At 47.5% G+C, this 15,227-nt stretch overlaps 1 long non-coding RNA gene across 1 annotated transcript; it reads left to right on the top strand.

Moving 5' to 3' along the window:
- Window positions 1-1,335: 1,335 nt before the first annotated feature.
- Window positions 1,336-13,538, top strand: LOC123792002 (uncharacterized). The gene is made up of 4 exons (XR_006779570.2): window positions 1,336-3,791; window positions 8,238-8,324; window positions 10,805-10,997; window positions 11,374-13,538. It is a non-coding gene; the product is annotated as an uncharacterized LOC123792002 (long non-coding RNA).
- Window positions 13,539-15,227: the final 1,689 nt, after the last annotated feature.

The raw sequence follows: 15,227 nt of genomic DNA, 5'->3' as shown, positions 1-15,227 counted from the left end.
TTTCACTCCTCTTTGTATGCTGCCAGACAAACTATGAGTGCTCAATAAATGCTCAGAAAATTAAAACATGAATTAAGAATACTACTGAGCATGTGTGTGCAGGCACTGCTCTGAGGATGCCTGAAACTCCTTTAGCTCTCCCACAATCCCAGGAAGTAAGTACTCCTGCCACCTCGGTTTTAAAGATGAGGAAATTGAGATGGAAAAAGACTAAATTATTTGTAGGATCCCACAGCTGGTAAGGGCACCAGGCCTGGCAGTCTGGCTCTTCTCAGCTGTTATCTGGAAGAACAGGAGAGCTGAACAAAGAATACATGCTGTCTGTCTTCCTCTGATACTCTCAGGGAGACCACGTTTCCCAGGGGACTGCGGTGGGGGTGTACTGGGTATGGTCCAAGGCAGCTGCAGAGGGCCAGGTTACAGCAATGTAGGTCACATGCTCCAGCCTGGACAGGCCAAGGATCCGACACATTCTCTGGCTCCAGGCTTTCCCTGTCACTGCTCCAGCATGCTGCTGCCTGGGCTCTGGATGGCCCTGGCCCCTCTGCTAGGTGCCCTCAGTGCAGGTGAGTCAATAGCAAGATCAGTGAAATAATGCCCATGACATCTGGGTTCATGCTGTGTGTTGGGACCTGTGGCTCTTATGTGCATTCTCTGTTAGACTTCTTGTCAACTCTGCATACATACGACTAACACTAGCTTTTCAAATGAGGATACTGGGGTTCAGAGAGAGTAAACCACTTGGCCAAGGGCATACTGTAAGTAAGTGTCAGATCCAGGTATGAATCCAGCCCATGGCCTTCATCACTGCTGGGTCAGTGCCCTAAAGGAAGGGTGGAGGGTGCACACCACTGGCTTTCCCCTTCTGGGTTTCTCTAACCTGCACTCGTGTGTGTGTGTGTGTGTGTGTGTGTGTGTGTGTGTCCTCCCTCCATCTCCATGCTTACACTCTCTCCCTTACCCAAGTGAAGCTGCCTTCTGCACACAGCCTTTTCCTCTCCAGGTTCTCAGGGATCACTCCCTCTCTGGTCCCCTCATCCTTCTACTCAGTCCCTTCTCTTGAGCCCTGGAATTACATGCAGCCTGAGTGGTTTTGTGTGCCTTAATGAGTATTAATTTTTCTTTGTGAGATGTCTGCCTCTCTGGGCCTCATGTGAAGCAAGTACTTATAGTTGGCTTTATCAAATGAAAAATATATACATCTTATGTAATCTTATAGCATATATAAATATATACATATTTAATATATTAATCATATATATAGCAAATATATATATCAGTCATATATATATAATGTATATATAATTTTTTCATTTATTATTCACAATTCTCTGAGGTACATTTCATGTCCCAGTATAACATGATATAATCAAGCTGGACAGAAGTTGTTAACTGGTAGTGGGTGGAAGAGCTGGGATCTGAGCGAGGTCTGCCTGTCCCCAAAGCCTGCAGCTTCCCTTCAAGAACCTGGAGCTTGTTAGGGCTGCTCACAAGAATTTGCTGAGCAGTTCTGAGGTAAAGTTCAGGCAGCTCTTCCTTGGGTCTTCACAGCAGCAGTTTTTCAGGTGTGGGCATGAGCACAAAGAAGGGCCACACATCAGGCCTCATGAACTGCAAGGGAGGCCCAGACAGGACCCCTGCCATACCATCCCCCCCACCCATGCCCGTCCTTCCACCAAGGCCTCAGGGTGGCTCTGGCCAGCCATGTGACCTGAGTCCCCACTTCCCCACATGTAAAATGAGAGGGTTGACCAGATGAAATGTCAGCTCTATTATTCTATGATGCTGGTTGCAGGGCACACTAAGCACCTGAAATTCTAGAAGGTGAGGGTAACAACAAAGCCATGAGTCTTCCTCACAGTGTCAGGTTTTTGGGGCCTTGGCTGGGGAGGGGGGCGGCTCTAAGCCAATCTGTGGCCCTGTTTCATCTGTGCTTTCCTCTTCCCATGTCTTAGGCTGGCCCTATCTAAAAGAACCATCATCCTCAGCACCAGTCATTGTGCCCCATGTCTTCAGTGAAAACCCATTTGTTTTGGCAGTTTATCAGTAATTGCAGGCTTTTCCTGATGTAACGTCATCACAGCAGAAGGTCCAGGGCAGAGGAGCTCTCTAGAGACAGAAGGGTACCAGTGCCCTCACACCAAGCCTGCTGTTCTTCTCATTCACTCTTTGCAGGGATAGCTGCCCTCTGTCTCCACAGTGGGGCCCAGTACCACCTCTTTTGCCTCGTCGCCTGCCTACCATGCCAGCACTCCATGGCTGGGAGCCACCTGCAGTGCCCTGAGGGCTTTCAGTAAGGAACAGACACCCTTGTGCCCCAGGAAGAGAGGAGGGAAAGGGCAATGCAAAAGGGCAAAGGGTTCAGGGAGGTGGCGGTTACCTGCTGTCTGGAGGAAAGGGGTCCTATACAAGTCCCTTCCATGGTGGCCCTGAGTCTGATAAGCTACCAGGGGCATAAGCCCAGGAGCCTGGTGGTTGATCCCCCAGAGCCTGCCCAGGGCACAGTCCCTGGACTTCCGACCTCAATCTCAACGAAGGTGGTGTGTGGGTGCCAGATCTGGGCTCTAGAACGTCACTGCTTCTCACCTGTCCTGTGACCTAGTAAGTCTTCACCTGGGAAATGGGACTGGCCATCACATGATATGCTCTTTCCACACTCACTATTAGCAGCTCTGGCTGTTTGCAGCTCCTCCTCAGACCAGATGGTGACAGACCTGAATGGATCTGGAACCCAGGCCTGCAGGGCCTATCCTCAGTTGCTCGGCTTCCTTTGGCTTTTGCAGCTGCCTCGGTGGCATAACAGGTCAGCAGCTGTGCCCCACTGGAATCTGCGGTGGGCCCCCAGGACTCACAGAAACCAAGGACTGCCAGGTGACCCTGGGGGAAGGGCAGCTCCTGTCTCAACTGTTTCTGTGGGAGGGGCCATGGTGGTTATCAAGAAGTCCCCAGAAAGGGTTAAATTTCTCAGAATCAGGAGCAAGTGTGTAAAAAGTAAGGTGGTGATGTTCCCCTTGGGGAGACAGCCAACACTCCCTGCTCACTTCTGACCCATTCCCCAGGAAATTGCCCAGCCAGTTCAATGTGGAAACAAGTATAACCCACCCCTACTGTGGGGATCAAATGAGATGATACCTGTGAAGTGCTGGGAGGTTCAGAGTCACTGTTCTCATGTGACATGCAGTTAAGCTAGAAACTATGGTGCTGTGGTGCAAATGCCCACAGCAGCCACCTCATGACTCAGTCATTCACTTGGTAGGTGTCCCCAGGCACCTACTGTGTGTAGCACTGGGTAGAGGACAAGGGTCAGGCAGACCTTTGTCCCCTCAGAGCTTGCCATTCTTCAGAGCTGTGCCCTAGCAACAGCTACAGCTCAGGAAGGTTAGTGCTGGTGCTTCAGCATCCACCAAGAGTTAGACAAGAAGTAGGTGAGAACCTCCCCTTAACCACAAAGCTCTATGGATCACAAGAATTAATTCTACCTCACCATGAGAAATGGAGGCAGTGTTGGTGGTGATTTTCCTTTACAGAGGAAGTTGGAGGGGCAGAAAGGTGAGGGGATCTGGAAAGACACTTGGCAAAGTAAGCACCTGAGCCGAGATCCCACCTCTCAGCAGCCTCCAGGTACAGATGTTAATAAAGACCTACCTGTCCTCTCAACTTGTGTTTCTCTGTTGTCTCTCAGTGTTACCTGCTCAGGCAGGAGCCAAGCACAAAGCATGATGCCTGTGTCTTCTGCCCTCTGGTCTACTCCTTCATAGACAGTGTCCTCAGCTGCCAGCCCTGCCCCACAGGTAGGTGAGAATGGGCTAGGACCTGATGCCATTGATGAAGGACTGACACAGGGTGGGCTAGGAGAGTGCTCTGATTGGCCTGCACCCCCTGGAAGCACAAGAGTCTCTGAGGGAAATCCTACCCCTGGGCCCCAGACACACACCCACATGGCTTGTGGAGAGTGAAATGGAAGCTACAAAGAAGGAAAGAAGCATGCAGAGTGGTGAGGAGCACCTCACCACTGGTATTAAACTCACCCCCAAGTATTTCATGTTTTTGGGTGCTATTATAAATGGAATTGTATTTTTATTTCAATTTCCAAGTGTTGGTTGCTAGTTTTATTTCAATTTGCTTTTTATCGTGATTTTTTTAAATTAAATTTTTTAATTTAAATTTTACTTAGTTAACATACAGTACAATATTGGTTTCTGGAGTAGAATTCAGTGATTCATCACTTACATACAACACCCAGTGCTCATCACAAGTGCCCTCTTTAATACCCATCACCCATCTAGCCCATCCCCCACCCCACTCCTTCCATCAACCCTCAGTTTGTTCTCTAACCCTAAGAGTCACTTATGGCTTGTTTCCCTCTCCCCCGACCCCGTATGTTCATCTGTTTTCTTCCTTAAATTCCACATATGAATGAGATCATATGGAATTTGCCTTTCTCTGACTGACTCATTTCACTTAGTGTAATACACTCTAACTCCATCCATATCATTGCAAACGGCAAGAGTCCATTCTTTTTGATGGCTGAGTAATATTCCATTTTATGTATATATACCACATCTTCTTTATCCATTCATCAGTCAATGGGTATTTGGGCTCTCTCCATAGTTTGGCTATTTTTGATAATGCTGCTGTAAACATCAGGGTGCATGTGCCCTTCGAATCTGTATTTTTGTATCCTTTGTCTAAATACCTAGTAGTGCAATTGCTGGATCATAAGGAAGTTCTATTTTTAACTTTTTGAGGAACCTCCATACTGTTTTGCAGAGCGGCTGCATCAATTTACATTCCCATCAACAGTGCAAGAGGGTTCCCCTTTCTCCATATCGTCACCAACATCTATTGTTTCCAGAGTTGTTAAATTAGCGATTCTGACAGGTGTGAGGTGGTATCTCATCGTGGTGAAATACACATAATGTAAAATTTAGCATCTTAACAATTTTAAGTGTACAGCTTAGTGATATTAAATACATTCATAATGTCGTCCAACTATTATCACCATCCATCTGCATAGCATATGGTTTTCTCCTTTATTCTGATAAGATGATAAGTATCATTGATTTTTGGATGTTAAACCAACCTTGCATTCTTGAGATAAACACACGGTTGTGCTCGTGTATCCTTTCTACATATCACTGAATTTGATTTGCTAGTATTTTTGTTAAATTTTTGCATCTATGTTCATGAAAGATATTAGTTTACAGTTTTATGATTTTTTTCTGGCTCTGATATCAAAGTAATATTGGTCCCCTCAGAGCTTGCCATTCTTCAGAGCTGTGCCCTAGCAACAGCTAGGCACCTAATGGCCTGTTATTCGCTCTTTAGCGAATTTTATGAAAGAGTTTATTTCTATTTTATGAAAGAGTGTATGTAGATTTGGTATGAATTATTTTGTAAGTGTTATACAGAACTCAGTAAAGCCACAAGGCCTAGAGTTTTCTTGGTGAGAAGGTCTTTAATTACAAATTCAAAAATTTAATAAATTTAAGGCTTTTCAGAATTTCTGTTTCTTCTTGTGACAATTTGGTAATTTAAGTCTTTCAAGGAATTTATCTGTTTAAGTTGTAAAACTTATTATCATAGAGTTGTTCATACTATCCCCTTACTATCCTTTTAGCATATCATCTGTAGTGATTCTGTTTCATTCCTGATATTGGTACTTTGTGTTCTTTCTTTTCTCTTGATTGGTCTAGTTAGAGCTTTATCAATTTTATTTATCTTTCCAAATAACTAGCTTTTGTTTTTATTGATTTTCCTAATTTTTTTATTTCATTGATTACTGCTATTATCATATCCTTCCTTTTACTTGCTTCCTAAAGTAAAAACAGATCATTGATTTACACCTTTCTTATTTTCTAATAAGCATTTAATATATAGGCATTTAAACCTAAAAATTTGAATCTATATATTCCTTTAGCTATATCACAACTTTTATGATGTGGGGTTTTTATTATCACTAAAGTTAAAAAGTTTTCTAATTTCCTTCTGATATTTTTTGAACAGTGAATTATTTAGAAGTGTGTTGTTTAATTTACAAATATTTGGGGCTTTTCTAGATATCTTACTGATTTCTATTTTAACTCCATTGTGGTCAGAAAATATGCTCTCTGATATTTCAATCTTTTGAAAGCTATTGAGACTCTTTTATGGTCATCCGAGTCTGGGAAGTTTATTTAAATTTTCCTTAAAACTCTTTTTCCTTATTTCTAAAATGGAGTTGATAATAATAGTGACTAAATATACCTACTAAGTAAAGACATATGTAGAAAGTTCAAAGTAAAGGCTCAGTAAATGGTACCTTCTATAGTCAGAACCAAGTGTTCATCACGTGAGAGCTGGGAAATCTGTGGCTAAAGAGCGAATAACAGGCCATTAGGTGCCTAATCTCAGAGACAAGAGCTCTGTCACTTCCCAGCATGCTGTGCTGCCCAACGGCAAGGAACCTTCTGTGGTTGGGCATGTGCACATGACCTGTTCTTCCTTCCTCTCCAGTTTCTGAGTGTTCCACAAGCCCCATCATTGCCTGTGTTCTTAGAAGTGGGAGCAGGAAAGATAGACATAAACAGTCTGGGGAGGGGCCTGGGTAGAGCCATACTTCAATTCAGAACCCATAAATGTCAGGTGGAAAGAGAGAGGTCCTCTTGCCCAGCTACCTACCCTCCCCACTGCTATGAGTCCTGCAATCCTTCTGTCTTCTGTCCACAAAGACACTCAGGTTTGAAGTGAGCACTCTCTCAAGAGAGGATGCTCAGGGAATCCTATCCCACTCAGGTGTGCACAGATGATGCCATCACTGTGCAAGGGTGATTTGGAGTGACAAAGAACATGAAAGATACAAGGGGCCTGAAGAAAAGAAGGTAATGTGAAATAAGGGACACAGAGAGTGCCAAGGCCTTAACAACCAGGCCTCCCCAGGAAAGGGTCGCCAGAACACAAGAAACCAGGAGTTGGCTCCAAGGTGCCCCCTAATCCCATAAGCAGCATGCACAGGGCCACAAGACATGTGGGGTTCTGAAGATCAGGAAGGGAACATCTCAAAACATTCATCATTTTTCTTTTCATTAACTTTAAGACTATGTAAGTTTTTTTTTCCCACCAGTAAGGATTTCCCTCCTTAATTTTGTTCAAGTTGAAAATGAAGTGTGTCTGCATTGGCAGGGCACTGGCCAAAGGGCAGCAGTGGAAGAGGAATGGAGGGAGAGCCCCCACACCAGAGGGCAGTGGGGAAGCAGGGCTGACACTGTGGGTGCTGATACCTTCATGAACAGGAGTGGCTTCTTGTCTTCATCCCTTCCCTTCTGCAAGGATATTGCCCCCACCTCAAGGTCACCCAGCCTCTCCCATCCACCTGCTCTTTGATGTATATTGTGGGACAGGGCCAGAGCTGTGGGGAAGCCCACTCTATGCAAGGAAGACTTAGGCAACAGAGCTACTCCCAGGGAGCAAAGAGGGCTTTGCCCATCAGCCTTAATCCCCTCTGAGATTCAGAGGTCAACTAAGTGTCTTGGATCACATAGTGTGACGTCACAGTGCAAACTCACATTTGTCTCATTACTCTGTACACCCCAAAATGCCCTGAAGTCCACATGGATAGATGTTGGACAGGTTTTGAGCAGTGAAGCACCCTAAGGAAGTACACAGCAAGACCAGAGACAGGCAAGGACCTTGGCGAAGTGTCTGACTGTCTTGGAGGTGGACCAAAGTTTGCACTGCAGTGACAAGAAGGCTAAAGGGATGGCAGTGGGAAGAGGAGCAAGGCCAGCATGGAGGTCCCACCAGCCCTCCACACACCCATGTTCTGTCTCACACACTCTTCTTGAGCACCTACACGTGCTGGCCACTGGACCAGTGCCCAGGCCCCCGGAGCTCACTGTTAGGTGAGAGACAGACACAGGAACCCCCTAAACTATAATGTGGAGAGTATTGAATCAAAGTCAGGACAGGGTTGTTGAAGCTCAGAAAGAAGCACCACTGGCAGTCTGTTTGGCAAGAGGCCTGGGAGACTTCTTGGAGGAGTAGACATGGGAGTCAGGCCCAGAAGGAGTAGAGGTTCAGTCAAGCTGTCAGGGAGGGCAGGGAGAACCTTCAAGCAAAGGAAGCAGCTTTTTCGAAAAGCAGAGAGCAGAGACTTTGCTGCTCTGAGGGGACTCTGGGCTACAGACCCCCTCAGAGGCCAGTCCTCTCTCAGTTCGCCCTACCCCTGAGGCTTCCCCTCACAAGTTACTTCTGCCTAGATGGTGCTGTCGCCATTCCATGCCTGGCTGGGAGCTTCGAAAGCAAGAGGGAGACATTCCACCCCAACACCAGCTTCTGCTCAGCAGGTCAGTTCTGAATTCTGTCTGCTGTTTGCACAACGGTTAGAGTGATTTGCTGACTTTGCTAGTTAGGTGCTCATCCAAAGGCTAGCAGACACTGACTTCATGATGCTGACTATAGCCAGAAGTGTGTCCAGGCTCTGGTAGGGGAGAATGTCAGGAAAGCCACACCCAGAGACTTCATCAGGTCCCCAGGTCTGCGGGTCTGTGCTCAGCTGGGAAGATCAGGACCTCTGCAGGAAGTTCAAAGGCAGCCCAGATTGTTCAACATAAAGTATAACGACAGAGGGGTAAGGAGGCTGGGAACCACCAACACTGAGGACTTGGAGAAGAAGACATGCACTGTTTAAAAATGAAGAATGCGAGTGCTGACAGGCACAAGGGAGGAGTAGTCAAGAGCACAGAGACTACCCTGTGGGAGTTGTGGGGGTGGGGGGAGCAGATCTGCCATGGATGGGCTGTGTCATATCAGCAGGTCCCTTGACCTCTCTGAGCCTCACCTTTATAAGGAAGGTAGTAATATTTGACTCATAAGGCTTTTGTGGACATCAGACGAGATGCCTATGTGAGGACTTTGCACTGAACCTAGCACATTTTGAATGCTCAGGAAAGAGTTGCTTCTGCCTTCATAATCACCACTATCAACAGCTTCCCCTTCCACCTTGGAAGAACAAGTCTGGGGGCAGAGAAGGGGTATTTGTCCAGTCGGACCACCCAGGGTCCCGAGGGAATATTTCCCCTTTCTTGCCCCAGCACTAGCAGATGCACCACCATAGATCACAAAGCACTGTCATATACGTGCTCATGACAGCTCAGTAGTGCTGGAGGAGAGCTTGTGACTCTCCTGGAGATGTACAGAATTGGAGACTCGGGAAGCTCACTGGCTGACCAAGATCACATATCTAATTGGTAGTGAAGCCAGGATCAGAAACCAGGTGTCAAGACAACACAAGGCTGTTGCCCTTCCCTAAGAGCCTGGGAAGAGTTTGGAACTCCTGAACTTCAGTCCCTGACGTGGCACTGTATGGGGTAGGATGGTCCTCACTGAGCCAGCTGCTAGGCTCCTGGCAGGCTCCAGCCCTCAGCAATAATGGCGTGTGGTGTTGGGGGGCTCTGCATGCCCCAAAGACCGACCACAGGCTGGGCCCTAGGCCACTGCTCCCTGCACACAGTAGGTCTCACTGCGCCCTTACCTATCCCCTAACCAAAATGTTCTTGCCTGCAAGCTCTTCATGGCTTATTCTTTCAAGTGTTCTCACAGGTGATAACTCACATACCACCACTGAACACTCCAGGACCTGGGGTTCATAATCCCCTCTGAGCTTCGGAAGTCAACTAAGTGGCTTGGGTCACACAGCATGAGGTCACAGTGCAAACTCACATTTGTCTCATTACTCTGTACCACCCCAAAACACCCTGAAGTCCACACAGATGGATGTTGGACAAGTTTTGAAAGGAAGAGAAAGAGGTACCAGGGACAAACTTTTCACAACCTCCATTTTGCCCAGTTCTGAGGCTTTTTACCAGAGACAGGGCTGAGTCCCTGGTAAACGGTTCAAAAAAAAAAAAAAACAGATTTCTGTGACAGAGTCTCTCAGCTACTTTTCTGTGATGTTCTGAAGCCACCAACTCCCTGGGCCATTCCTCAGAGCCATGCAGAAAGCATGTTCCCCACTCAGTGCCGATGCTTCCTCTGCAGGCCAGGGCGAAGACCAGCCCCACTGGAGGCCAGCCCCTGGAGGACAGGGCCAAGCTGGGCACTCTGGAGAGACAGTTGGGTAGGAAGGACCCATTTCCTCCACAAGTCCCAGAAGTTGGAGAGTGAGGGGCAAAGCAGCACCACCCGTGTTCACACACTAACTCCCCTACCAGGAGCCCCAATTCCCACTTGAGGGCAGAGTGAGGGGAGCAGTTGTCCCATGCTGGGACAGAGCAACAGACATGGCAGAGAAGTGACCCAGCCTCCAAGAATAGTGAACATAGGTCTGATGAGAGCCAGAGCAGCCTGAAACTTTCATTTCTCCCAGGAGTGTTGAAACTGTGATGCTTTGATGTTGAAAGTAGGACTCACTAAGACTTACTGTGGGCCCAGTGCTGTGCAGGGCTCTGTCACGTTGTATAATGTTGTCACAGCAAGCTTGGGAAGCTGTGTTGTTATGATCCCATTTTATAGAAAGGAAAGTGGGAGCTTGAGAAGTTGGGAGACTCCGTATCAGAGCCGCCTACGGGCTGTGCTACTGAGGCAGCGGGGGCTCCCTGAAACTGGCAGCATTGAGAGCAAGTCCACTAGTGTCTGCATGGAGGGGAAAGGAACCCCCACTCTGCACCTTGGTAAATGGGGATGGCAGCTCTGCTCCCTGCACTCCCAGGCCCATGGGGGGATCAGGTCCACTAGGGCCTGGCAAGCATTCATTGCTTTTCTTTTGAAGCCAGTAGCCCAGGTCCTTCAGAGAGAACTAGAGTGACGAGAGCTTTTCTGTCCACAGTTCTCAGCCAGTGTCTACAGTGCCCAGCAGGATACTTCTGTCCCACTGGAACCACTCACCCCATCCCATGCCAGCCAGGCACATTTAGCCCTAATCCAGGCCAGGATGAAGCCACAGACTGCATTCTGTGCCCAGCAGGCAGGGCCTGTACCCGGGCTGGACTGACTCAGCCAGATGCCAAGTGCACACCAGGGTAAGGACCTTTGATTTCTTAATGATAGAGGTGACTGCATGGGGGCTCAGAGTCCTACCACCATTCACGAGTCAGACCCTCAGGTTCAGGTGAGGCTTCTGCAAGCATGCATCCCCCTCAGGATCCTGGGAGGGCCCCTGTTTCCAGATCAAGGCTCAGTGTCACACCAGCCTAGGGCTCCAGGACCCTCCCCAGGAGTACTGGGGCCTGAGCATGACCAGGAAGCAGCTGAGTAACTCCTGGCTTTTGCATGGGGAAAAGGAGCACAGGGAGATTACTGTGCCACAGCCACAAAGGCCAGCAGGCACAGTAGGATTTCCCTGTGACTATCCAGGCCATTGAACTCTGTCTAATGGGTGCTCCTTTGTTGTCATAGGTATGTGTGCCCTTTGGGCTCCTCCAGCCCCCATGCTCCCACCCATGCCTGCCCACCTGGGACATACAGCAGCCGCAACAACCTCTCCGACCTGTCACAGTGTGACGTCTGCCCTTCGGGATTAGCTTGTCCTAGGGGTGAGTGAAAATGGGGAAAGGCAACCTTGCTGCCTGTTGGACCCTGCCTTTGGGTGAAGAACCATCTCCACTCCAAGGCAGGAAGGTCAGGAAAATAGACGCTGACTCACAGCCATTTGTTTGCCCACAAATATCATGGTTCATCTCACCTTAGGGTGCCCAGGGATGGGACCATGAAGACCACTCTGAGTTCCCACCCTGCTGCTTCAAGAAGCCTCTGAGCCCCTGCTAGTCTAGATGTCCCCTCCCCCGGTGCCAGGCCCTAGCCCATGTCCCTGCACTTGCCAGACGTATGTAGCTGGAGGGGCTGCTGCTCCTCCAGGTCTAGTTCAGGATTGTGTTTGCAGGAACTGGGAGTCCAGACTGGCCCCCAATCCCCTGCCCAGCTGGTCATTATTGTCCTCTGGGCACCAAACAGCCGACCCAGTTCCAGTGTCCCCCAGGCACCTGGAGTAACCAGACTGGACTGACAGCAATTGAGGAGTGTGCGCCCTGTCCCAGGGGCTGGTTCTGTATCGGTGGAGCCCAACTGCCCTCAGGCACATGCAAAGCTGGGCATTACTGCCCACAAGGTGAGTGGGGCCAGGGTCTCCCCTGGCAAGGTCACAGGTGAGTGCCAGGAGAGAAAGCCATGAACCAGCCTGCACACTCCCCAAAATAAGGTTAGATTTCAGGAAAACCTTCCTGAGAGGAGGGCCAGGGCTGGTCAGCTGCTGAGGTTCCTGACTGGGAATTCGTAGTGTATCTCAGCCCAGACAAGGCTGATCCTAGGTAAGTGGCATACCTTACTCCCTGCCCCTTCCCCTGTGACCACTGTTGGGGAACTGTCTCCAGGGAGTAGGGTGAGAAGCTTCTGTGCCTTGATAATGCAGCTCTGACCTCTCTCTTTCCTCCTGAGACCCCTCTCCTTCTCTCTGAAACAGGTACAATGTGGGGCACTCAGTTCCCTTGCCCAGCAGGCACATACAGCTCTCAAGCAGGCAATGGCCAAGTGGAAGACTGTCTGCTCTGTCCCCCAGGGGCCTTCTGCCCCAGTGGTGCCCCCAAGCCCATGCTCTGCCCACGGTAAGGGAGGCTGAGGGGTATGGCTGTTCTGCAAGTTACCACATGTTTATTAAGTACAGGCTGGAGCCCAGTGCTGTCCCAGGCACCAAGGGATTTATAAAGAGGGATGAGGCCTAGCCTGCCACAGGACCTGGCAGCTTTGTTGAGACAGGGCATAGGAACAGAATAGGCAAGGGCCAGGGCTCAGGGATGCAGGGTGGAGAGTTGGAATGGGACCAACTCCCACTCCCCATGGCCCTAGATACTGAAAGGGAGACAACTCACTCTGGGCTGGAGTCATTGAGGAAGTGCCCACACCCCAGTAGAGAAGCTGCTTCAGAACAGCGCACCCCAAAGGCCAAACATTCTGGAAGCTAGTTCCAGCTGAAGTCTTAGCCGGTATCAGTTGGCCCAAGCTCTGGGGTTCTCTGTTGATTTGACTGCGTTATGAAGATGTGCCCTAATTTCTCTGGTCGAAAAGCAAAACTTAAGAGGTTTTCTTATTTAAAAAAAGTAATACATGTTCTTTGTGTAAACAGTGAAAACAGCAGTAATCAAAATAAATTTCAGATCAAATACAGATTTCAATGTACAAAACAAAATTGTAAAATTAAGAGACCAATATAAATGCATATTTATAAAATCTGAGAGAATGGAAACTCTAAGCATGATGTGAAAGGCAGAAATAGTTGAGAAAAGACCACAGGGTCTGAAGGCAGTTACGTCAAACGTCTGTCCTTCAGCAACGTCGTGGACAAAGTTAAAGGCAAACAAAGCAGGGAGATGTTTTCAGTATGAATGTCAGGCCCAACATCCACCTGCTTACCACCTTATTATATAAGGGCCATTACAAATCAGCTAAAATAAGGCAGAGAAAGAGAGAGAGAGAAAGAGAGAGACATACAACAGACCACATCAACAGAAAAACATAACCAAAGTAGAGGAACACACAACTTTTTGTTTGTGTTTAAGATTTTAATTAAATCCTGGGGCGCCTGGGTGGCGCAGTCGTTAAGCGTCTGCCTTCGGCTCAGGGCGTGATCCCGGAGTTATGGGATTGAGCCCCACGTCAGGCTCCTCCACTGGGAGCCTGCTTCTTCCTCTCCCACTCCCCCTGCTTGTGTTCCCTCTCTCACTGGCTGTCTCTATCTCTGTCGAATAAATAAATAAAATCTTAAAAAAAAAGATTTTAATTAAATCCAGTTAGTTAACATATTGTGTAATCTTGGCTTCAAGTGTACAATATAGTGATCCAACACTTCATACAACACCCTGTGCTCATCACTAGCGTCCTCCTTAATCCCCATCACCTGTTTAGTCCATCCCCTCACCCACCTCCCCTCTGGTACCCATCATTTTCTTCTCTATAGTTAAGAGTCTCTTCTTGGTTTGCATCTCTCTCTTCTTTTTTCTCCTTTGCTCATTTGTTTTGTTTCTTAAATTCCACATATGAGTGAGATTGCATGGTATTTGTCTTTCTCTTACTGGCTTATTTAGCTTAACATAAGCAACATAAGCAAACATAGCTCCATTCATGTCATTGCAAATGGCAAGATTTCATTTTTTTATGGCTGAGTAGTGTAAGTATTCCAAGATATATATACGGATATATATACTCCATACATATATATAAATACAGATATATGTAACAAGATGTGTGTGTATATATATATATATATATATATATATATATATATATATATATATATCACATCTTTAACAATCAAGCATGCTTGGACTGTTCCTATAATTTGGCTATTATAGATAATGTTTATAACATCGGGGTGCATACATCCTTTTGAATCACTGTTTTTGTATCCTTTGGATAAACACCAAGTAGTGCAATTGCTGGGTCATAGGGTAGTTCTATTTTAACTCTTTGAGGAACCTCTGTGCTATTTTCCAGAGTGGCTGCACCAGTTTGCGTTCCTGCTAACAGTACAAGAGTGTTCCTTTTTCTCCACGACCCTGCCAACACCTGTTGTTTCTTGTGTTGATTTTAGCCATTCTGACAGGTGTGAGGTGGTATCTCATTGTAGTTTTGATTTGTATTTCCCTGATGATAAGTGATGTTGAGCATCTTTTCACGTGTCTGTTGGCCTCTGTACGTCTTCTTTAGAAAAATGTCTGTTCATGCCTTCTGCCCATTTTTTAATTGGATTATTTGGTTTTTTTGGGTATTGAGTTTTAAAATTTCTTTATATATTTTGGATACCATCCCTTTATCAGATATGTCATTTGCAAACTTTTAGTAGAAGCACAATTAGCCCATAAGCCTGGTTTTAAAATCTCTCTCAATATACTGCCCCATCTAGGCCACATTTAGGGCCACACCCACCACATCTTTCGTATGATCCAGAGACTTACAGCCAGGATGGGACTTGGCCCTTAAATCCTGAGGGTAAGCCTAGGGGCAGCAGAGGTCTCCTGCCTTCCACCGATGGTGACTGCAGGAAAGCTGTGGGCACCCACACTTCCCACTCTCTGCTTCTCCTCCAGGGGAACCTTCCTCCAGAGTCCAGGTGCGAGGCTGGCTGTGGCCTGTGTGCTATGCCCCGCAGGTCACCACTGTCCTGAGCCAGGCACTGCCACTCCACTGCCATGTGGTGCTGGCAGCTTCTCTGTAAGTGTTCCCAGAACCGACTCCATCCCTTAGAGGGCCCAGAAGTGGGA

The sequence above is a fragment of the Ursus americanus genome, chromosome 10 (assembly GCF_024610735.1).
Source record: "Ursus americanus isolate L20-20 chromosome 10, mUrsAme1.1.p, whole genome shotgun sequence".
Taxonomy (NCBI): Eukaryota; Metazoa; Chordata; class Mammalia; order Carnivora; family Ursidae; genus Ursus; species Ursus americanus.
The sequence above is the reverse complement of the archived record's forward strand: the minus strand, read 5'-3'. Positions and strand labels throughout refer to the sequence as shown.